Source organism: Lathyrus oleraceus, chromosome 1 (genome assembly GCF_024323335.1).
Source record: "Lathyrus oleraceus cultivar Zhongwan6 chromosome 1, CAAS_Psat_ZW6_1.0, whole genome shotgun sequence".
In the NCBI taxonomy this organism is placed as follows: Eukaryota; Viridiplantae; Streptophyta; class Magnoliopsida; order Fabales; family Fabaceae; genus Lathyrus; species Lathyrus oleraceus.
In genome coordinates, this window is record NC_066579.1 from 335,471,931 (window position 1) to 335,497,032 (window position 25,102).

The 25,102-nt window shown below is 43.2% G+C and overlaps 1 pseudogene; it reads left to right on the top strand.

Annotated features, from left to right (window-relative positions):
* Nucleotides 1-3,250: 3,250 nt before the first annotated feature.
* Nucleotides 3,251-25,102, top strand: part of LOC127105444 (uncharacterized) — a 38,543-nt pseudogene continuing 16,691 nt past the window's right edge.

Sequence of the window (25,102 nt, forward strand, 5' to 3'; positions counted from 1 at the left end):
CAGACAATATTTTGAGAAGGTGTGTAACAATTGAGGAGTCAAGAGACATTCTTTGGCACTGTCACAACTCTCCGTATGGAGGTCACTATAGTGGTTTGAGAACAGCTACTAAAGTACTCCAATCGGGTTTTTATTGGTCATCTTTATTCAAAGATGCGCACGAACATGCGAAGAGTTGTGATACTTGCCAACGGAGTGGAGGAATAGGAAAACGGGATGAAATGCCTCTAACCAACATGCTAGAAGTGGAAGTTTTTTATTGTTGGGGTATTGACTTCGTTGGCCCATTCCCCTCTTCTTTCTCAAATGAGTACATACTAGTAGCTGTCGATTATGTTTCGAAGTGGGTGGAAGCAATTGCCTCACCTAAGGCCGATGCCAAAACTGTGATTAAATTTTTAAAGAAGAACATATTTTCACGTTTTGGTGTGCCTAGAGTGTTGGTAAGTGATGGAGGCTCACACTTTTGCAATACACCCTTAGAAAAAGTTCTGCAACATTATGGTGTAAAGCACAAGGTGACCACTCCCTACCACCCACAAGCGAACGGTCAAACTGAGGTTTCAAACCGGGAAGTCAAACGGATCCTTGAGAAAACAGTCTCGAATTCAAGAAAAGATTGGTCCTTAAAACTAGATGAAGCTTTGTGGGCGTATCGCACTGCCTACAGAGCACCGATTGGGCTGACTCCGTTTCAACTGGTGTATGGGAAGACTTGTCATCTTCCAGTTGAAATGGAGCATAGAGCATTATGGGCTCTTAAGTTCTTGAACTTCGACTCCACTCTAGCTGGAGAAAGAAGGAAAGGTCAACTCCATGAATTGGAGGAACTAAGGAACGATGCATACCATTCTAATAAGCTGTACAAGGAAAAGATAAAAGCATATCATGATGGAAAGGTTCGCCATAAGGAGTTTCATGTTGGACAGATGGTACTGCTTTTTAACTCAAGGTTGAAGTTGTTTCCGGGTAAGTTGAAGTCAAAATGGTCAGGACCATTTGTTGTCAAGGAAGTACGAAATTATGGAGCCATTGTGATAGAGGACCCAAAGTCTCAAGAAAGCTGGACTGTCAATGGTCAAAGACTGAAAGTCTATCATAGCGGTGACATAAACCGTGATGTGTGTGTCCTGTCATTATCTGGATCAGGCTAATCGAGGTACCGTCGAGCTCTTAACGACGTTAAACAAAGCGCTGGTTGGGAGGCAACCCAACGTTGTTAGTTTGAATTTTAATTTTCTATGTTCTGTGATTTTTAGCTCTGTTAAAGTTTTAGAATTTTTAAGTTCTGTTTTTTGCAGTTCGCGCCGCGACCTCCTGTTCGCGCCGCGAACTGAATGAATAAATTTGAGTGGGTTCTGTTTTTTGCAGTTCGCGCCGCGAACTGAATGAATTTTTTTTAAGTGGTTCTGTTTTCTGCTGTTCGCGCCGCGAACACTGTTCGCCCCGCGAACTTTGCGTGACAGAATCACTTAAATTCTGTTTAGGTCATTTCTTTTTCATTTCAAACATTCCTCATTTCAAACCACTTTGCCGCGCTTTCACCCCACTCTCAAAATCCCACCAAATCTTAAGATTCTTACGTTTCAATTGTTCAAAATCTTCATCTTTTGGCAAGCGCTAGCGATTCATAAGGTATTTGCTCTTAAATTTCTCTTTTCCAATCCCTTTTTAGGATTTTCATTAGGGTTGGTTAGAAGTCAAATTTTTCTGTTGAATACCGCTTGAAATCGTTTTGCATGTTTGATTTAGAATAGGATTAGGGTAGAGTTGAGAATTTTGACTGATTGGGAGTAGATTACTCCCCAATGGTGGAACCCTAGGAAGCTTTGGGGATTTCCTGAATTCGCAGAGTTCGCGCCGCGAACTGAATGAATAAATTTGAGTGGGTTCTGTTTTTTGCAGTTCGCGCCGCGACCTCCTGTTCGCGCCGCGAATTGAATGAAAAAATTTTAAGTGGTTCTGTTTTCTGCTGTTCGCGCCGCGAACTTTGCGTGACAGAATCACTTAAATTCTGTTTAGGTCATTTCTTTTTCATTTCAAACATTCCTCATTTCAAACCACTTTGCCGCGCTTTCACCCCACTCTCAAAATCCCACCAAATCTTAAGATTCTTGCATTTCAATTGTTCAAAATCTTCATCTTTTGGCAAGCGCTAGCGATTCATAAGGTATTTGCTCTTAAATTTCTCTTTTCCAATCCCTCTTTAGGATTTTCATTAGGGTTGGTTAGAAGTCAAATTTTTCTGTTGAATACCGCTTGAAATCGTTTTGCATGTTTGATTTAGAATAGGATTAGGGTAGAGTTGAGAATTTTGACTGATTGGGAGTAGATTACTCCCCAATGGTGGAACCCTAGGAAGCTTTGGGGATTTCCTGAATTCGCAGAGTTCGCGCCGCGAACTGAATGAATAAATTTGAGTGGGTTCTGTTTTTTGCAGTTCGCGCCGCGACCTCCTATTCGCGCCGCGAACTGAATGAAAAATTTTTAAGTGGTTCTGTTTTCTGCTGTTCGCGCCGCGAACACTGTTCGCCCCGCGAACTTTGCATGACAGAATCACTTAAATTCTGTTTAGGTCATTTCTTTTTCATTTCAAACATTCCTCATTTCAAACCACTTTGTCGCGCTTTCACCCCACTCTCAAAATCCCACCAAATCTTAAGATTCTTGCGTTTCAATTGTTCAAAATCTTCATCTTTTGGCAAGCGCTAGCGATTCATAAGGTATTTGCTCTTAAATTTCTCTTTTCCAATCCCTCTTTAGGATTTTCATTAGGGTTGGTTAGAAGTCAAATTTTTCTGTTGAATACCGCTTGAAATCGTTTTGCATGTTTGATTTAGAATAGGATTAGGGTAGAGTTGAGAATTTTGACTGATTGGGAGTAAATTACTCCCCAATGGTGGAACCCTAGGAAGCTTTGGGGATTTCCTGAATTCGCAGAGTTCGCGCCGCGAACTTGCCTTCGCGCCACGAACTGTGAATTCCAGCACCATATTTTTTTTTGTGTTAATTGTTGCTAATGCTGTTCATATTTGTTCTGTGGTTGTTCTGGTGTTGATTGCAGATGTCCAAAAGAACTAAAACCATGACACCTCCTCAAGCACGTTCATTCAGGAAGTTCATTAGTGATGAACACGAGGCACGATTTGAGAGCCTCGTCAAGAGAACCATTTTGCCTGAGAGGTTTATTCGGCTAGCTCCAACCGGGGTGTATCATAGCGTGGTTGCGGCTTTTGAGCAACGAAAGTGAATGAAGTTATGCGAACTGGAAGCCGCAATCAACTACGACATTGTTCGAGAATTTTATGCGAATGCTATGCATCGCGAGGAGGGTACGGCTTTCATTTACCGATCCAGGGTAAGGGGCAAGATCGTTTCCTTTGGAAGGGATGACATTAATTCTTATCTGGGTAATCCCTTAACTCTCGGAGAGGGTGAGCGTTGTGAGTACAGTACCATGGAGGCAGCTAACAGGTGGAATCTGGAAGCGGTCAATGCTACCCTATGTTTCAGCGGAAAATCTTATGAACTGAATGATCAAGGACATCCGAAATTGTGGAAAAGGGAAAATTTCAATTTGGAAGCTAGGGCTTTTCTGGTGCTACTGTTGTCTAATATCCGACCAAGAAGCCACACCACCACAATTCCTATGGACGTAGGGTGTCTATTGTACTGCATCATGGTCGGAAAGTCTGTGGATGTTGCAGCCCTCATTGCAGGCGAATTGAGAAAGATAGTGTTAAGCGGAACCAATTTCGGGGGCAAAGCTGGTGTGCTAGCTTATCCAGGCCTTATCATGGGACTGTGCCGTAAGGCAAATGTTCCCATCCTTGAGGAAGTACACTTCTCGATCACCAGCGTGATCAATGACTCATACCTGAACAGGTTCCTGCATAACCCAAATGATAAGACTGATGCACCCGGTACTTCTTCATCCAGAGCCCGAGCCAGACCCTGACCTCAACCTCAACCTCACACTACCCCAGGTTTTGATCAGATGGCGTTTGCCAACTACTGCTGCGAGAACTTTGAGGCCTCCAGGAGGTCTCAATCATTTCTTTTCGATGCCATGCAGCAGCAGTTCCAAAACACGTTTCTGGCACCAGAGGTGTAGCACCTCAAATTTGCACCTATCATTGTACATACATTCTCATATTAGGTCATAGCATAACATGGTCCACTGCATAACATTGCATTGTCCCTTTTGCCCAAGTGCAAGGTCATTCAGAAGATTTAGGTCAAACTGGTCAGGAGACCAGTCAGTCAAGCAAACAAGTACAATCTCCATTGAGCCAAGGCCCTAGGGTTGGTCCAACATGTTCACATTACCTAGGGGTCCCTTGGAAGTGTTTTGGTCAAAGTTTGGATGCTCAAAAGTCATCAGTCAATGCACAGTTTGCCAGAAACCCTAAAAAGTCAACCTTGGTCAACTGGGCTTGATTTTATGGATTTCAGGGTGGGAATTGGTTTGAGAGGGTTCCTTCATGTCCATATAGGCCTCATATAACATGTCAAACACCATCATGGAAGAATTTGAAGCCAGACAAGAAATTTCTAAAAATAGAAAGTTGACCTGTAATTGGAATTTGCCAAAAATGGAAAGTCTTGATCCTCAAACTTACATCATGATAAAAGCTTCAAATGAATTTTTGCCCAACATGAAAGTTGAAGATCTTGTTCTCCCATTTCCAAAAAGTCCAAGAACACTCAATTCCCATGTATGGTTGGCAAGTTATGATCAAATCATTCTCAAAAATTCTTGAACTTCAAAAGGCCATATCTCTCAAACCATTTGGCCAAATTTGGTGAGGTTTTTTCCAACAAGTCACATTTGACCCCATCTTTCCAAATATGTAACCCTCATGCACCAAAACCTCATGGATCAAAATGGCATTTTTGAACCTACTTGAATTAATTTTAAGTGAGGTGAAAAATTGAACTTTTGATTTAACCACTTTTAACCACTTTGGCCTTGCAAATATGTTCAGAAATGTTGTTTGTGACTTGTGGAAGGCCCAATTTTCGTGCTATAGCCATTACACCTCACCATATGGACAAAAGTGGTAAATTAGCAAATTGCTCATTAAACCAAAACATGATTAGCACCTTGTTTATGCAACCTTAAACAGAGGTATAAGAACTCATTTTCTGTCATTCCAAAGCCCTAGCAGCTACTGAAAACAAAAGAAAAACACTTGCTCTCAAAAACCATTTTCACCATTCTTCAAAAGTTCTGCTGAAACCCTCGAAGGAGCGGGGTTGTTGTTGATTTTGTTCATCATATACCATCACTTTGAAGCATTTTCCAGCTTGGCTTTCCCACTGCAAGCAAGAAACACAACTCTGTTTTCATAGAGCTCTTCTATGGCAGATGTTGTTTAGAGCTGTTTTGAGCCTTCTTGAGTTGAAATCTTTTGACCATTCATCAAAGCAAACCTGAAGCTTCAACTGTTTCGTCACAAAACAACCAAGGAAGCACTGAATCAACACTGCACTTCAGATTTGGTGCTTTTAGTTGCTCAGTTCCTTGTGAACTTTTGCTTTGCTTTGCTTGTATAAGCAATTTGCATTGAGGTATACTTCTAAATCTTCATGTAGTCTGGAAGACCTGGCCTGTTACTTGGCCAGGCAACTGTCTGAAGTCCTCCTTAAGAGGCAATGTTTGTGACTGTTTACATTTGTCCTTGTATAGAGTCAAAGACCTCCTAAGTGAAGAGGCAATTGGCAGAACCCAAGGGATATGCAACCTATCCCCTGCTATTCTGTGTGTCATCTGTTTTGCTCACACCACTGTGTTGATGCATTGCAGATACAAACCCAAGATCTTGTACAATTGTACAGTTGAGTCAGTTTTAAATGTGTAGAAGGGTTCCCACTTTCTGAACCCACACATTCTTGTCTTAAGCTCTCCCAGGCCAGGGATAAGAGCTGTGAAGTCCTATCTTCACTCACCTTTCATCTGCTTCACCTTAGCCCCTCAATGGCAAGGTTAAGAGCTAACATTACCCAGTTCCAGTGGTTTGTTTGTTGAGGTTGATATGACCCCTCGACTAAAACCTAACCTTGATTGAGCCCATTGTTTGCATATAGTGTGTGCTACTTGTGCTTGTGTGTTTGTTTGACTTGCTTCCTGTGCAAGTTAGGTTTAGTTTAGCTTGCTTCCTGTGCAAGTTAGGTTTAGTTTGGCTTGCTTCCTGTGCAAGTCAGGGTTACGATAGGCTTGCTTCCTGTGCAAGTTAGCTAGAAACCTTAACTTAGGGATGATTTGCATGATAACATCTAGGCTCAAGTCGTAGTCTCCCTAGTTGTGTCTCCCTCTGTTATCTGGTTAGGCTAGTCTTTCTCCCCTCTGTAGGGGAACTACATCGCCCTGATCCTCGTTCCAGACGAGGTATGTAGGCAGGAGACCGTGCGAGGTCTCTCCGGGCACCTTCTTTTTTCTTTTTGTGTGTGTTGTTTGACGATTGTTAGGCTCGAGTTCCCGACTCCTTAGCAATTTGTTGTCTGTTTGTTCTTGTTGTGTGCGTGGAAGCCGGTATAAGTCCATCGAGTGGCATCTGGGTTCCAGTGTGCGTGTGTTGGTTTGGATGCTGATGTAAGTCCAGTGATTGGCATTCGGGCTCCACGTTTGCCTTTGCCTGTGTTTGTTTGTGTGCGTGTCAGCCGAGCTACGAATGCTCTGATTCTCCTTCGTCCAAAGGAGATACGTATGCATAGGATGCGACATCCTAGCGAGCACGTGTCGTTTCCCCAGTTCGAACTACTTTGACTCTGATGTCTATGCCTGATAGACTAAGTAGGCCCAGGATGCGATATCCTGCCGAGTCAGTTTCAGTCTTGTTTGTTTTCCTGTGTCTCTTTCAGCCAGTGTTTGTGTGTGTGGTGTTTGTTTTAGCAACCTTTTCTTTCTTAGAGCGTGGATCCCGTCGAGTACGACGGACGTGAGGGGTGCTAATACCTTCCCCTTGCGTAACCGACTCCCGTACCCTTTCTCTTTGGTCGCGAGACCATGTCTTTTCCAGGTTTACTCTGAGCGTTTCCTTTCCCTCTTTTGGGATAAATAACGCACGGTGGCGGCTCTGTTGTTTTCGTTTTCCCGCCGGTTTTTTCGCGTAATGCGACAGCTGGCGACTTTGCTGGGGAAATGCGGATGTAGACCTGTGCTGGTCCATCTTCCCTAAGCGAGTCTTTCCTAGCGTTCTAGGATTAGTTTAGGTTGTTTGTTTGCTTTGTTTATTGCATTTATTATTCTGACGGTGTATATATTTGCATAAATATTTGCATGCATCATACTATCATGTTGCCGTCCTCTGTGCAGGTGGTTCCTCTGTTTGGGGTGGGTGTTCTGAGTGAGGCCCAATACCCAGGCCTGAGTACACACCTAGGATTAGCGTGGTCTCATGTCTCTTCACATGTTGTACGACATGATGCGGAGACATGTCACCACAGCCGGACGAGGTTCATTTGAGAGAGTCTTGCCGGGTGGAGTTATTCCGCTTAGGTTGGATTATCTCTTTTGGGCTATTGACTCTGGTGACCGATCATTTCCCGGATCTTTGGTTTAGACGATCTCAGGAGAGCTACAATGGCACACCCGAAAGGGCAAACCCATTGAGTATCTCTGCCCGATTGTCGAGACTATTATCCGCCTTAGGATGACCTGATTAGAATTTACCTGTGAGGGGAGGGTGATTCTTACAGAGGTATGTTCAGATGGTGACTCAGATGGTGATTTTTTGTTCCGTGGATCAGAGTCATATTTATAAGTCGGATTTATGGTCATTTATTGCCGAGACGCCGGAGTGCTGTCCGAGTTATCAGTGGGGATCCGTTTATTTCAGGATTCCCCGGGCCGATTCAGAGGTTATGGGTATCTGATCAGAGATTGGTTGGTGATGATGATGATGGTGTATCTTTCAGTTCCGTTTATTTCGGAACCCTTGAGTCGGATTTATGGTTAATCAGACTTCAGATGGTTGTGATTGGTTCAGAGATCAGGGTTGTGATTCAGAGTAACAGATGATTAGATGGCTTGGAGGATGGCAATGCATTGCATTCATTCATCTGCATCATTCTCATTTTGCATTCATCTGCATCGAACCTATGTCTAGCCATATGGGGAGTATTATTGATTGAGAATCTGGTTGAGAGACATCTGAATGTCAAAATGTTATTGGTGAAATATTATCTGTCTCGATGAAACCAGAATCAAAGGACAGAATCTTCCTCATATGGACAGACGTTGCATTCATGCATATTAACCTGTTCGCTGTTTTGCAGGTATCTGTTGCTAACGTACTTGATTGTTTCAGGAATCATTGCTCGTGCTCGCAGAGTTGTACCTTTGCGCTCAACCCGACCTCACAGATACTTCACGAGGCGCAACACTCCTCGACTGATGGATCTTCCAAACACTGATATCCTCGAGCTAAAAGACAAGATGACTGAGCTGATCAACATCATGCAAGGCTTTGCAGTTGGTCAGAAGGCTCTAGCGGATAAAGTTGAGAAGCTCGAGCGGGCTTCAGCAGCAAACAGTGGTGTAAACTTGGATGGTGTCTCCAACCAGGGGCTGGGTGGTTCTAGAGATGGTGGAAAGAGAGCAACGGTGGGTATGGTAAACAACGCCGCTGAGGGTTTCGGTGCTGCTGGTGGTCAACCGGGGCAGAATTTGAAGGATAGTCTGTTTCCTCCATTCTTCGGGGTTGAGGATGACAGAGAGGAAGACAGGGAAGCAGACCAGTTCTCGATGCATAATGAACCTTTTGGTCAGTACAGTGCTCCGCCACAGAACAAAGAGATTCAGCTGCTGGCTGAAAAGATCAGAGCTCTGGAGAGCTATGCCACTCCTGGGGTGGTAAACATGTCAAACATGGGGCTAGTGGAGGGGATTGTGATCCCGCAAAAGTTTAAAGCGCCCGCGTTTGATCGCTATAATGGGAGTTCCTGCCCCGAGACTCATCTGCAGGCTTTTGTCCGCAAGATCTCAGCTTACACCATGGACCAAAAGCTGTGGATGTACTTCTTCCAGGACAGTCTGTCTGGAGGATCTTTGGAATGGTATACCAAGCTGAAATCTTCTGATATCAAGAATTGGCAAGATCTGGGGGACGCATTCTTTAAGCAGTATCAGTTCAATGCTGATATGGCCCCGAGTCGTACCCAGCTGCAGGGTATGTCTCAAAAGAATAACGAAGGGTTTAAAGAATACGCTCAGAGGTGGAGGGAGTTGGCTGCCAGAGTGCAACCTCCACTAGTTGACAGAGAGATGTCTGATCTCTTTATGGGGACTTTGCAGGGGGCGTATGCTGAGAGGATGGTTGGTTGTCCGGTGACCAACTTTTCAGATATAGTTGTGGCTGGGGAGAGAATTGAGAGCTGGTTGAAGCTCGGGAAGATTCAGGGTGTAGCTTCGTCGTCTGGGTCAAAGAAGCCCTTTGGGAATGGACAGAGGAAGAAGGAGGGTGATACCAGTGCAGTATACGCACAAAGAGGACCCAGTAGGGATCGTTACTTCCAGCATACTGCTGCGGTAACCATTCCTGCTGAGCATCAGCCTGCACAGCAACAACAACAACAACAACCTCAACAACAAAGACAACCATTTCAGCAGAGGCCTCAAAGGGCTGGTTATCAGGTGTGGGGGAGAGCAGTTGATAGGCAGTTTGACAGGCCGCCTGTGACTTATTCTTTCCTGTTCAAAAAGCTGATGGATCTGGGGTTGGTACAGACAAGGACTCTGGCACCTTTGAGACCTGATCAAAGGCCAGCCAGCTATGATGAAAATGCAAAGTGTGAATTCCATTCGGGTGCTCCTGGACATAATATAGAGAACTGTAAAGCTTTTAAGCACACAATTCAAGACTTGGTGGATTCGAAAGCTATCAACTTTGCACCATCTCCCAACGTGAATGCTAATCCCATGCCCGCGCATGGTCAAAGGGGGGTGAATGCTATCTCTGAGGAGGGCAGAGTTGGGTTGTCAAGTGTTAATCAGTTGAAGACTCCTCTGGCTGAGGTCAAGAGGCAGTTGTTGAAGAATGGGGTTTATCCAGGATGTGATGAGCAATGTGCTGAGTGCGTTGGTGCCCCTGATGGGTGTGAACTCTTAAGGAAGACTGTCCAGAGTTTGATGGACGATGGGAGTATTTTGGTTGAGAAGGTTGATATGGGAAAAGAAGAGGTCTCCACCATAACAATTTATTTTGACCCGGTAGATTTGTCTACCCTGGCGGAGGCGGCTCCAGTTACCATCACGGTACCTGGACCCATTCCGTATGACAAAGAGGATGCCGTACCATGGCATTATGGTGGAGAGGTATACTGCAATGGTGAGAGGGTAGAGGATCAGACTACGGATGAAACCACCGTTTCGAAGGTGGATAATGCCGGTCCTAGCGGTTTCACTCGCAGTGGCAGACTGTTTGCTCCGGATGCCTTAAGGAGAGAAGAAGGAGAAAAAGAGAAAAAAGAAAAGGCCGAGGCTTTAGCCAGGGCAAAAGGGAAAGCAGTGGTGAGTGATAGTACTCCAGTGGTGACACCGGCGCCGCTTGGGTCGGAAGAAAAACTTGATGATGATGCAGAGGAATTCTTGAGAATCATCAAGAAGTCTGAGTACAAATTGGTTGACCATCTGCAACAGACTCCTTCCAAAATATCCATTTTGTCCTTGCTGTTAAGCTCTGAGGGTCACAGGGAGGCTTTGTTGAAGATTTTGAGGAAAGCCTATGTTCCTCAAGAGATTACCATTAACCAGTTGGAGACGGTCGTGTCTAACATGCATGCCAGCCATGGGTTGGGTTTTACAGACATGGACTTGACTGTGGATGGGAGAAATCACAATCGGGCGTTACACATAGCGATGGAATGTAAAGGAGCCGTGCTTTCGCATGTGTTGGTTGATACCGGCTCCTCTTTGAATGTGTTGTCGAAGAAGGCTCTGGCAAAGTTGAATTGTGATGGGCTGATTCTGACTCCGACTGATTTAATAGTGCGAGCATTCGATGGGTCGAAGCGGGCCGTGTTTGGAGAGGTTGAACTTCCTGTGAAGATAGGTCCAGAGGTGTTCAAGTCGACTTTTTACGTCATGGATATCCAGCCGGCATATAGTTGCCTGTTGGGTCGACCATGGATCCATGCTGCTGGCGCAGTGACCTCGACTTTACACCAAAAGTTGAAATACATTTGGGAGGGACAGGTCGTCACTGTCTGCGGAGAGGAGGATATCTTTGTCAGCCACCTGTCCTCATTCAAATATGTGGAGATGGATGGCGAAATCTGGGAGACGCCAAGTCAAGCTTTCGAAACCGTTAAGGTGGAGAATGCTCTGTTTGCCAAAGAGGAGGAGAAACCGTCCATTGCTTCGTACAAACAGGCCGCCGAGGTGGTAAAGAATGGAGAGGCTCCTGGTTGGGGCAGGATGATGGATATCTCCGCAAAGAAAGATCGCTTCGGAGTGGGTTACCAGCCGGGCCGAGGCTCAGGACAAGGCAGAGGACGCCGTACGTCAGTAACCTTCACAAGCGCCGGAATGCTGGATCCGGATCACATCTGCATGATGAGTGAGGAAGCTGATAGCGACTGCGACATTGACCGGTGGATAAAGCCGTGCGCACCAGGGATGGGAATCCAAAACTGGAAGGCTGAAAAGATCATCCGGGTCACTCTACTGGAAGAGTAATATTTTTCTTGTTTTGATTTTATGTGCATGAAAGCCATACGCGTTGCCCGACACGTAATGGTCCATTGTAAGGGCCACCTCATGTTTAATTTTGCAAGTTCGCATCATTAATAAAAGGATGTTTTTCAATTAAAAACGGTGTTCCCTGTTTTTTATTTATTTTTGCAGTTTAAAAATAAAAATAAAATAAAAATGGCAATGTTTTCATTTTTCTTTTTCCATTTGTCTCACACCGGTTCTAAAGCAATGCATGAATCAACATTCATGCAGATGTGATTCTTCTCTGGATCTCATTGATAACAATCCTGTTACACCCTCGTATGACTTCGACAATCCAATCTATCATGCTGAAGAAGAAGGCGAAGAAGATTGTGAACTGCCAGGGGAATTAGCCAGGTTGTTGAAACAAGAGGAGAAGGTGATTCAGCCGCATGAAGAGCAGATTGAGGTTGTGAACTTGGGTACCGACGAGGTCAAAAAAGAAGTGAAAATCGGGGCTGCTTTGGAGGAAAGTGTCAAGAGCAGAATGGTAGCACTGTTGAAAGAGTATGTCGACATCTTTGCCTGGTCTTATCAAGATATGCCAGGGTTGGATACCGATATTGTTGTGCACAAGCTACCGTTGAGAGCAGATTGTCCTCCAGTGAAGCAGAAATTGCGCAGAACTCGACCTGACATGGCGATGAAAATCAAAGAAGAAGTGCAGAAGCAGTGGGATGCTGGTTTCCTTGCTGTCACTAATTATCCGCCGTGGGTTGCAAATATTGTGCCAGTTCCGAAGAAGGATGGGAAGGTGAGAATGTGTGTGGACTACCGAGATCTGAACAGAGCTAGTCCGAAGGATGATTTTCCGCTACCTCACATCGATGTGTTGGTAGATAATACAACTCAATTCTCGGTGTTTTCCTTCATGGATGGCTTTTCTGGCTATAATCAAATTAAAATGTCGCCAGATGATATGGAGAAAACAACGTTCATCACACCGTGGGGTACCTTCTGTTACAAGGTGATGCCATTCGGTCTCAAGAACACCGGTGCTACTTATCAGAGGGCCATGGTGACTTTGTTTCATGATATGATTCATCATGAAATCGAATGCTATGTTGATGACATGATAGCAAAGTCCCAGACAGAAGAGGGGCATTTGGTAGATTTGGCCAAGTTGTTCGACCGGCTGAGACAGTTTAGACTGAGGTTGAATCCGAACAAGTGCACGTTCGGAGTGCGGTCCGGTAAATTGTTGGGGTTTATTGTAAGTGAGAAAGGAATCGAGGTTGATCTTGCAAAAGTAAAAGCAATAAGAGAAATGCCTGAACCGAGAACGGAGAAGGAGGTTCGTGGTTTCTTAGGTAGATTGAACTACATTTCACGGTTCATATCTCATCTAACAGCCACGTGCGAACCGATATTCAAGTTGTTGAAAAAAGATCAAACGGTCAGGTGGAATGATGATTGCCAAGCGGCATTTGAAAAAATAAAAGAATATTTGCAGGAGCCTCCGATTCTGATGCCTCCTGTGGAGGGAAGACCGTTAATTCTGTACTTGACGGTCCTTGAGGGGTCTATGGAGTGTGTATTGGGGCAGCATGACGAGTCTGGTCGAAAAGAGCATGCCATATACTACCTTAGCAAAAAGTTTACCGACTGTGAAACAAGATATTCACTGCTCGAGAAAACTTGTTGTGCTTTGGTCTGGGCTGCTCGCCGACTAAGGCAGTACATGCTGGTTCATACCACTTTATTGATTTCCAAGATGGATCCAATCAAGTACATTTTCGAAAAGCCAGCATTGACCGGACGGGTTGCGAGATGGCAAATGATTTTGACTGAATATGATATATAATATACCTCTCAGAAGGCTATCAAGGGGAGTGTATTGTCTGATTACCTCGCTCAGCAACCCATTGATGATTATCAACCGATGAAGTTTGAATTCCCTGATGAGGACATCATGTTTCTCAAATCGAAAGATTGCGAGGAACCAATCCCGGAGGAGGGGCCTGACCCTGAATCCGAATGGATTTTGATGTTTGATGGGGCCGTTAACGTGAATGGAAGCGGTGTTGGTGCTGTTTTAGTTACGCCGAAAGGATCCCATATTCCTTTTGCTGCCCGGCTAACATTTGAGTGCACCAACAACGTGGCTGAATAGGAAGCTTGTATATTGGGAATTGAGGAGGCGATTGATTTGAGGATCAAGAACCTTATCATATATGGAGATTCAGCTCTGGTGATAAATCAGGTTAACGGGAAGTGGTATACGCATCAATCTCATTTAGTGCCGTACCGAGATTATACGAGGAGATTGTTGACGTTTTTCACCAAGGTGAAGATGCATCATGTGCCTAGAGAGGAGAATCCTTTGGCAGATGCTTTGGCTACTCTAGCCGCCTTGATTAAGGTGCAGTGGTGGAATCAGTTCCCCAGTGTTGAGGTTGGACGTTTGGATAGGCCGGCTTATGTGTTTGCTGTTGATACAGCGCCTGATGATGAGAAGCCGTGGTATTACGATATCAAGCGCTATCTGGAGACTCAAGAGTATCCCGAGGGAGCATCTAAAAAGGACCGAAAGACTCTGCGGAGGTTAGCCATGGTGTTCTACCTGAATAAGGATGGGGTTTTGTATAAGAGGAACTTTGATTGGGTCTTGCTAAGATGTGTTGATGATAAAGAAGCAAGCCAATTGATGAAAGAGGTTCATGAAGGATCGTTCGGTACCCATGCCAGTGGGAATGCAATGGTAAGGAAGCTGCTGAGGGCAGGTTATTATTGGATGACAATGGAGGCCCAATGTTTTAATTTCGTGCGGAAGTGTCATAAATGCCAGATTTATGCTGATAAGGTGCACGTGCCTCCGAATCCTTTGAGCTTAATGTCGTCTCCCTGGCCGTTTGCTATGTGGGGCATTGATATGATCGGAAAGATTGAGCCTACAGCTTCGAATGGGCATCGGTTCATATTAGTGGCTATTGATTACTTCACCAAGTGGGTTGAAGCAGCCTCTTCTACGAACGTGACGAAGCAGGTTGTGGCCAGGTTTCTCAAGAGAGACATCATTTGCAGATATGGGGTTCCCGAGAGAATTATTACTGATAATGGTTCTAATTTGAACAATAAGATTATGGCAGAACTGTGTCGGGAATTCAAGATCGAGCATCATAATTCTTCTCCTTATCGTCCGAAGATGAATGGGGCGGTTGAGGCAGCCAACAAGAATATCAAGAAGATTGTGCAGAAAATGGTGGTAACCTATAAAGACTGGCATGAGATGTTGCCGTTTGCATTGCACGGGTATCGAACGTCGGTGCGTACATCTACTGGGGCAACTCCTTTCTCATTGGTGTATGGGATGGAGGCTGTATTACCTATTGAGGTTCAGATTCCCTCTTTGAGAGTCCTGATGGACGTGAAATTGCAAGAGGCTGAATGGGTAAGAACCCGATACGAGGAGTTGAGGCTAATTGAGGAAAAGAGGCTGGCGGCCATCTGTCATGGGCAGTTATACCAGCAAAGGATGAAGCGTGCTTTTGACAAAAAGGTGCGACCTCGGGTATATCATGTAGGTGATATGGTGCTGAAAAGGATCCTTCCTCCTCAAAACGATCGAAGGGGAAAATGGACACCGAATTATGAAGGTCCATTCGTGGTCAAGAAGGTCTTCTCTGGCGGAGCCTTGTTGCTAATGACCATGGATGGCGAGGATTTTCCATCCCCTGTGAATGCGGACGCAGTTAAAAAATACTTCGTGTAAAGAGACCCGCTGGACGAAAAGAATAAAACAGTTCAGGCAAAAATGGGCATCCCGGCGAACCAAAAACAGAAAGAAAGATTCGGGCAAAAATTAGGGATAAAAGGAAAAATTGTACACCCGGCAAGTCGAAAACCTGGAAAGGCGGCTTGGGCAAAAAAGGGTATCCCGGTGGACTGAAAACCCGAAAGGGCGGTCCAGGAAAAAGAGGGATTGAAACGAACAGCTGCGTCTAGCATGATCGTTTGCGCTTTGGTTAAAGCATCATGGATAATACCCGGTGGGGATCAATCAGAAACGTCTTGTTCAGAAGGCAGAAAGCATGGAGAGTCTGAGGATATATGGGGTGTAACTGAGTTGGAACTCGATGAGATCACGGGTTTCACATTGCCATTAGGATAGATTTTTCCTTTTGTGCGCAATTACCTCTTTTCAGGAATTGCTTCCTTTGTATTGCTCATTTGAGCCACACTTTTTTCAATCAATAAAATGCATATTCAGTCAAATAATTTTGTTTTTGTTTTTCATTACCGCTTTGATTGCAAAAACATCCAATTCTTTTTGATAAAGAATCTTGCATTTTGAGACATACAGGTCCCTTCCAATGCATGTTTATAAGATTGAGAGCTTGAAATCTTATTCGGAAGGTTGAGGGACCCAAGTGTTGAAATCTTGACACGCCTGGGGCACGGTTTTATCTGACGATTTCCTTTTGCAGGTGCTGTTAGATATTTTCGCTCACTTGCAGGTTGTGATGTGGAAGCTTTTGACAAGACAAATCCCCGTGGAGTCCGGTCAGGGACAAATGAATATGAAGGGATGACGAAGAGACGTTGAGACGTGCGACGATCCTTGAATGATAATCAAAAAGACTCTTCAAAGTCGGAAGACTGGAAAGTCTGTGGAAAATCCCCGCAGAGTCCAATCAGGGACAGGCGAGTTGGAGGAACGGTGAAGAGACGGCGAAGGACGTCCGAGGGCCTTTGAAATTAATCAAGAAGACTCTTCAAAGTCGGGGAATTGAAATTTCTGTATAAGTCCCAGGAGTTCGATCTTTGTCGAGTGCGGAGCGATTGGGAATACAAGATGATGGAGCAGAAAAGGTCCAGACGAGTCTGGGAATTCTCAAAAGTGGAAAGCTGATACGAGATTAGGAGGCGGATACTATGGTTCGACAAGTCGACGGGTGTTCTGTACCAACTTTTCTCATTTCCCCAGCGTAGTCTCCAAACAGAGTCGTGAGAGCTAACTCCCCAACGGATCCAAGGTCTGTGGGTCCCCTAGTCGAGTCAGGATGGTTATCCCAGGCAGGTTTAAAACGATGTTTCCTCAGCAGCAGGCCCGAAGGTTGCTATCCCCGAGTGGAGCGGGTTTCAATGAAATATATCTCCAGCAGTGCTCATCCTACCAGTGGATTGGACGAGTTTCCGTAGCAGACTGATATCTGCATCCCCAGCTGAGTTGATTCTACCTGTGGATTGCATGGGTTGTCCCCAGCGAAGTAGCATTCGCTTCCCCTGGCAGGGTCAGGATGGTTATCCCCAGCATGTTTTAGATCGATGCTTCCCCAGTTGCCAGGCCTGGAGGTTGCTGTTTCCTAGCGGAGTATCTGTGAGCATTTCCCCAGTGAAGTCGCAGGTATCTGTGAGGGTTCTCCAAGCAGAGTCGGGATTGATATCCCCCGCAAGTCAAAGATTGTGGTATCCCCACTGAGTGTTGGTGGTTCCTATCCCCCAGCAATTCCCCAAGCGGATTGGGTGCAAAGGAGGCTTTCCCCAGCAAGGGTTACCTTTTCCCAACAGCAGCGTCATTCCCCAGTAGGGTGGAATCGGAGTATTGACGAGTTCCTCAGCAGAGTGTCTCGAGCTCCCCAGGAGAGTCCCTTGAGGGGGACATTTTTTATGCATTCATCATGAAGAATAAGCATAGCATATTGTATAATAAATCGCGTAGCATTTCCATAATTATGGAGCATTACGCAGAAAAGTCAATCATGCATCATATTGCACGCATAAGCTATGCTGAAGCCGTGGTTACCGTTTGAGAGGTGGTTTTATCAGAAGTGAAGGTGTTGCTCCGCGGAGTTTAGTATCTTGATTTTGAATCAGAGGTGTTCCTCAGTAGTGCGATACTGGAGGAGTTTTCTGTCGTGCGAGACAGCGATTGGAAGATGTTACTTTGAGGAGTCTAGCATCATGACGTCAGATCAGCAATGTTCCCCAGTAGTGCGATATTGGAGGAAATTTTTTCTGTCAAGCGGAGAAGGAAATGGAATCAAAGGACGTTACGCGATCAGCGCGATTACGGGGTTTAACTGGAGAAAAGGAAATGTTGAGACATTTTTTTTGGAGATCGAGGTTTAACTGGAGAAAAGGAGATGTTGCGGCATTTTCTGGGGTTCAAATGGAGATTGGAGTTGAAGATTGTATCCGGGATGAGGTCCTCAGGATTATCTTCTGTTCATGTGTCACCTTAGACTTTGGTTGAGGCCAATGGAGGTCGTTATAGGTGTCTTCCAGGGAAGAGACGCACATGTTACCTTCCTTTTGTGAAGGTATACCCTCTGATATGTCGCCCTCAGAGTGGTGTTGGTGTTATTTCCGACGTTGCCAGCGGAATTATCACGAGAAATTGGAGAGCGGGGTTCAAACGGAGAAAAGGAAATGTTGAGGCATTTTCTGGGAACGGGGTTCAAATGGAGAAAGGGAGATGTTGAGGCATTTTCTGGGAACGGGGTTCAAATGGAGAAAGGGAGATGTTGAGGCATTTTCTGGAGAGCGGGGTTCAAATGGAGAAAGGGAGATGTTGCGGCTTTTTCTGGAGAACGGGGTTCACAATGGCGATCGCGAGTTATCGTCAGGCGATTGGGGTTCGAATTGGAGAATGGGGTTCATTATTTTGGCAAAACAAGATGTTGAGGTTCAACTGCAGCGATCGGGGATCATTTGCGCAAAAGAAAAATCTCGGGGTTCAAGAAAAGCATGAAAAGGAGAGATAATAATCCCCAGCGGATGTGTGGTGTTCAGGCCATGGTTATCCCTGCGTTACCATTTATTTTGGTATCCAGGTCGACGTTACTATTTCGGTGATCAGGCCGACTTTTTCCGTTCCAGACGGATTCTTGTTTCAAGACTGTTCCTTTGCCGATTATGACAGGCGTTGTTAATTATTTTTCCAGCAGAGTGCAAATTTCTACGGTTCTTTGGTATTCAATCCCTGTGTACCCTGAAAGTCTGACAGCCGTTGCTCTCATCCATTCGGGTTCCCAGCTGATTGAATAGGGGCAGCTGTAGCACCTCAAATTTGCACCTATCATTGTACATACATTCTCATATTAGGTCATAGCATAACATGGTCCACTGCATAACATTGCATTGTCCCTTTTGCCCAAGTGCAAGGTCATTCAGAAGATTTAGGTCAAACTGGTCAGGAGACCAGTCAGTCAAGCAAACAAGTACAATCTCCATTGAGCCAAGGCCCTAGGGTTGGTCCAACATGTTCACATTACCTAGGGGTCCCTTGGAAGTGTTTTGGTCAAAGTTTGGATGCTCAAAAGTCATCAGTCAATGCACAGTTTGCCAGAAACCCTAAAAAGTCAACCTTGGTCAACTGGGCTTGATTTTATGGATTTCAGGGTGGGAATTGGTTTGAGAGGGTTCCTTCATGTCCATATAGGCCTCATATAACATGTCAAACACCATCATGGAAGAATTTGAAGCCAGACAAGAAATTTCTAAAAATAGAAAGTTGACCTGTAATTGGAATTTGCCAAAAATGGAAAGTCTTGATCCTCAAACTTACATCATGATAAAAGCTTCAAATGAATTTTTGCCCAACATGAAAGTTGAAGATCTTGTTCTCCCATTTCCAAAAAGTCCAAGAACACTCAATTCCCATGTATGGTTGGCAAGTTATGATCAAATCATTCTAAAAAATTCTTGAACTTCAAAAGGCCATATCTCTCAAACCATTTGGCCAAATTTGGTGAGGTTTTTTCCAACAAGTCACATTTGACCCCATCTTTCCAAATATGTAACCCTCATGCACCAAAACCTCATGGATCAAAATGGCATTTTTGAACCTACTTGAATTAATTTTAAGTGAGGTGAAAAATTGAACTTTTGATTTAACCACTTTTAACCACTTTGGCCTTGCAAATATGTTCAGAAATGTTGTTTGTGACTTGTGGAAGGCCCAATTTTCGTGCTATAGCCATTACACCTCACCATATGGACAAAAGTGGTAAATTAGCAAATTGCTCATTAAACCAAAACATGATTAGCACCTTGTTTATGCAACCTTAAACAGAGGTATAAGAACTCATTTTCTGTCATTCCAAAGCCCTAGCAGCTACTGAAAACAAAAGAAAAACACTTGCTCTCAAAAACCATTTTCACCATTCTTCAAAAGTTCTGCTGAAACCCTCGAAGGAGCGGGGTTGTTGTTGATTTTGTTCATCATATACCATCACTTTGAAGCATTTTCCAGCTTGGCTTTCCCACTGCAAGCAAGAAACACAACTCTGTTTTCATAGAGCTCTTCCATGGCAGATGTTGTTTAGAGCTGTTTTGAGCCTTCTTGAGTTGAAATCTTTTGACCATTCATCAAAGCAAACCTGAAGCTTCAACTGTTTCGTCACAAAACAACCAAGGAAGCACTGAATCAACACTGCACTTCAGATTTGGTGCTTTTAGTTGCTCAGTTCCTTGTGAACTTTTGCTTTGCTTTGCTTGTATAAGCAATTTGCATTGAGGTATACTTCTAAATCTTCATGTAGTCTGGAAGACCTGGCCTGTTACTTGGCCAGGCAACTGTCTGAAGTCCTCCTTAAGAGGCAATGTTTGTGACTGTTTACATTTGTCCTTGTATAGAGTCAAAGACCTCCTAAGTGAAGAGGCAATTGGCAGAACCCAAGGGATATGCAACCTATCCCCTGCTATTCTGTGTGTCATCTGTTTTGCTCACACCACTGTGTTGATGCATTGCAGATACAAACCCAAGATCTTGTACAATTGTACAGTTGAGTCAGTTTTAAATGTGTAGAAGGGTTCCCACTTTCTGAACCCACACATTCTTGTCTTAAGCTCTCCCAGGCCAGGGATAAGAGCTGTGAAGTCCTATCTTCACTCACCTTTCATCTGCTTCACCTTAGCCCCTCAATGGCAAGGTTAAGAGCTAACATTACCCAGTTCCAGTGGTTTGTTTGTTGAGGTTGATATGACCCCTCGACTAAAACCTAACCTTGATTGAGCCCATTGTTTGCATATAGTGTGTGCTACTTGTGCTTGTGTGTTTGTTTGACTTGCTTCCTGTGCAAGTTAGGTTTAGTTTAGCTTGCTTCCTGTGCAAGTTAGGTTTAGTTTGGCTTGCTTCCTGTGCAAGTCAGGGTTACGATAGGCTTGCTTCCTGTGCAAGTTAGCTAGAAACCTTAACTTAGGGATGATTTGCATGATAACATCTAGGCTCGAGTCGTAGTCTCCCTAGTTGTGTCTCCCTCTGTTATCTGGTTAGGCTAGTCTTTCTCCCCTCTGTAGGGGAACTACATCGCCCTGATCCTCGTTCCAGACGAGGTATGTAGGCAGGAGACCGTGCGAGGTCTCTCCGGGCACCTTCTTTTTTCTTTTTGTGTGTGTTGTTTGACGATTGCTAGGCTCGAGTTCCCGACTCCTTAGCAATTTGTTGTCTGTTTGTTCTTGTTGTGTGCGTGGAAGCCGGTATAAGTCCATCGAGTGGCATCTGGGTTCCAGTGTGCGTGTGTTGGTTTGGATGCTGATGTAAGTCCAGTGATTGGCATTCGGGCTCCACGTTTGCCTTTGCCTGTGTTTGTTTGTGTGTGTGTCAGCCGAGCTACGAATGCTCTGATTCTCCTTCGTCCAAAGGAGATACGTATGCATAGGATGCGACATCCTAGCGAGCACGTGTCGTTTCCCCAGTTCGAACTACTTTGACTCTGATGTCTATGCCTGATAGACTAAGTAGGCCCAGGATGCGATATCCTGCCGAGTCAGTTTCAGTCTTGTTTGTTTTCCTGTGTCTCTTTCAGCCAGTGTGTGTGTGTGTGGTGTTTGTTTTAGCAACCTTTTCTTTCTTAGAGCGTGGATCCCGTCGAGTACGACGGACGTGAGGGGTGCTAATACCTTCCCCTTGCGTAACCGACTCCCGTACCCTTTCTCTTTGGTCGCGAGACCATGTCTTTTCCAGGTTTACTCTGAGCGTTTCCTTTCCCTCTTTTGGGATAAATAACGCACGGTGGCGGCTCTGTTGTTCTTGTTTTCCCGCCGGTTTTTTCGCGTAATGCGACAAGAGGCCCGAACTTTTCCTTCGCAAGCTGACTATGCAGCTTATGCTAATTGGCCTGAGGGCAGGCCAAATTTTATGGGGGGTGCAGGAGGTAGTGCAGACCCAAATGAGGAGATGGAGGATGTTCTTGGAAACGTAGGTGGTGACGAAGAGGAGGAGGATTGAGAATGTGGAGATTTGAGAGTTGTGTTATTTTTGAGTTTGTTTTTACTAATTCTGTTTTGTTTTTGGGAATTTGTAATGTACTTTTGGGTGGCTCTAGTTCACCATAACTTTATTTTGGCACTTTATTTTTGTTAGTATTTTGACAATTGCATGAATGCTAGTTGAGATTTAAGTGTGTTTTGATTAAATTGTGTTTTACCAACATTTTTGTTTAATTGTTCTTATTCTTAAGTTAAGCTTTAAGCAACCGAGAAATGATCGCAAAGAGAGAAGCATAGGACACTTCGAGTGGTGATGATAAGAATTAGTGTCGGCATTTCAAGGTACACTTTATCGCTTTCTAGACTTAACATGAGTAGTTTGATGGGTTGTGCTAATTCCATTTCATAAACTCATTGAAATGTATGTCATCTTTGAATCAAAGTAGGACTTAACCAATTGTGAGGAAGCTTTCCATTGTACACTAAAAAGCGGGAAACCGAGCATTATTTTAACTCATTCTTATCATGCTAAATCATGCATCAAGCTATTTGTGTGTAAATTTTTTTGAAAATGATATAGGCATTGTTTGTGAGAAAAACCACTTGACCAAAAAGTTTGAATCAACTAACCTTGTGAGGAATAATCCTTAGTTAACCCCCTTTGAGCTTTATTTAGGATTCATTTTATTGATCATTGAAAAATCCATTGAAAATTGTGGAATAAATGAATCCTAATTTCTTTCGTGTCAATTGAAACCTTAAATCGAGTTGTTGAAAATTTTGCCTTTTGCTTATGTCTAAGTAGGGAGCATTATTGAATAAATTTGGTTTTGGAATCTAAGTTGGGGAGAGTAAAGTGAAAAGTTGATTAGAAACTTGGAAAAGTAAATTGTTATGAAAGGGTAAAAATTTGAAAAGAAACAAGAAAAAGAAAATACCCTTGAAACCATAGAGCATAAAAAAAAAGATTAGAAAATGAAAAGCAAAGAAAATGCTCATGGTTGTGTGGAGTTGAAAAGAAAAAGAAAAAGAAAAAGATAGGGACCAAGGAAAAGGAAATTGTGTAGAGTTGAATGTTTGGGAAATGCTCCCTTAGAATAGGCAACTTTGTAAATTCTCTTAATCATATCCTTTCTTGTAACCTAAGCCACATTACAACCTTTGAAAGACCTCTTGATTCTCAATTTTTCACATGATTTGGTACTTGTTGTGATAACCGCATGATTTGAGTTGTTGTTGATTTAATTGCTTGGATGAGTGAAAGTAACCCTTCATGTTATTCATCATTATCATGATGTGTGTGTAAGCTTGATTCAAATTTGACATATATGGCTTTGAATTCCTTGGAATGATTTTTGCACTTTACCATTTCCCTTATTCATGTTTTGTCTAGAATTGAGATAGGTGAATTGAGAAGATGCCAAACACTTTTGAACCATTTGAATGTCCTTGATAAATTCTTGTTTAAATCTTTTGTGTCATGACTTTGGTTGTAAGGGTGGAAACTTTTGTTTAGGGACAAACAAAATGCTAAGTTGGGGAGAGTTGTTAGGGACCAATTAGTACTACTTTTTATACCATTTTATTGGTCCCTTTTACTATATTTTGATGTAATTACACACTTTTATTCTCACTATTTTGTATAAATGCAATTAGGTTTAATTTATTTTGTTTTGAATAGTTATTTCACATTTTTTGTTAGTTGTGTAGAATTGTGGATAAGAAAGGCCTTGGATTGCAACACTACATTTTGGAGGAAGCTTGCCAAACAAGGAAGCTGGAGAAGTAACAGTTCGCGCCGCGAACTTCCTTCGCGCCGCGAAGGCTGCGAATCCAGCAAGCTGACTGAGGGTCAAAAGTGCTGTTCTGCAGGAAAAGTTTATTGCCATTTTGATGTCTGCCTGGGAATTGCTTTTCTGCTTTAGATGACAATGTCCAATTAGGGAAATGTCAACCTTTTTTATTAGAGACAAAATACATTAATCTAGGGCATGGAGAAATAGACTATTATCATTCACACATTGTTCTTGAGAGTTTTTGTAAGAGAGAAAAAAACAGAGTTTTTCTATTTGAACTTTCTGCTTTGTAACAATGATGATGAGGAGCTAAACTCCCCTTTGTCAAGATTGGAGGTAGTAGCTATTCTCATCTGTTTATGTATTCACATTGATTTATATTTATGATAAAGATTGTTGATATATTGAATACTGTTTTTGCTCTAAGTTGAAAACCAGATTTGAGTAGTTGTCGAGAGAGATTACTTGAGTTTAGACATAAAACAGATTTTCAAGTAGTGAATAAGTTGTAGAGATAGATTTATTCATTACTCTTCTTTGGTATTAAACATTAAATATTGCTATATTGATAGTTAGGTGGAGAGATCGTCTAAGGATCAATATAGTGATTATCACGATATCATTTAGACATAAATGACTTTGAGAGGATATTTGAACATCATCAATAATCTTGAATCTATTTATTTATCATAAGGAATCATAAACATTTGAAATAGTGAACTCCAATCTTGCCAAGCTTTTATATTTGATTAAAACCATTTTTAACTGTTTTAGTGACATTCACTCACAAGATATTTTTCCAAACAAAACAACCCTGTTACTTTCTAAACTTATAACATTCAGATTATAGAACGGCGGTAATATCAACCAATCTCTGTGGATACGATACAAAAATATTTGCCGAAGATATACTTTTCAACAATGGGCCTACATAGTTAGTACTCTAATGTCCAAATCAGTTCAAAATTTCATATGAGTAAAGTGAAATTAGAGATCAGCGATTGTGTACCTTCTTATGATATATGAGTTATTTTTGTATTATGGTTTGAGTAGAGTGGGCTTGAGATGAATTGTATGATCCCATGAACATAGATGTTTACATAACCCAAATAAAATATAAATACAAGACTTTTTATTGAGGGTTGATGAGAATAACTATGTTAACCTTAAACCCAAATGAGAATTCTCCACTAGGTAAAATGGTAGATCTGGAGACAACCTGTTTAAAAGAATATTATATGGAGTGTTTTGCTCCCAAAGTGTGCACATCAATTGTCTTACAATCTCTATAACTACTCTCCCGAAGATAAAGTTAGATTATTCCCAAATTTATTTGAGACCTATTTCAGTCATAATAGATTTTTGTACCATTTCAAGTTCCATAAGATGTGGAATCTTCATGATAGTTGCAAAAATTTCATTACAAGTAGCT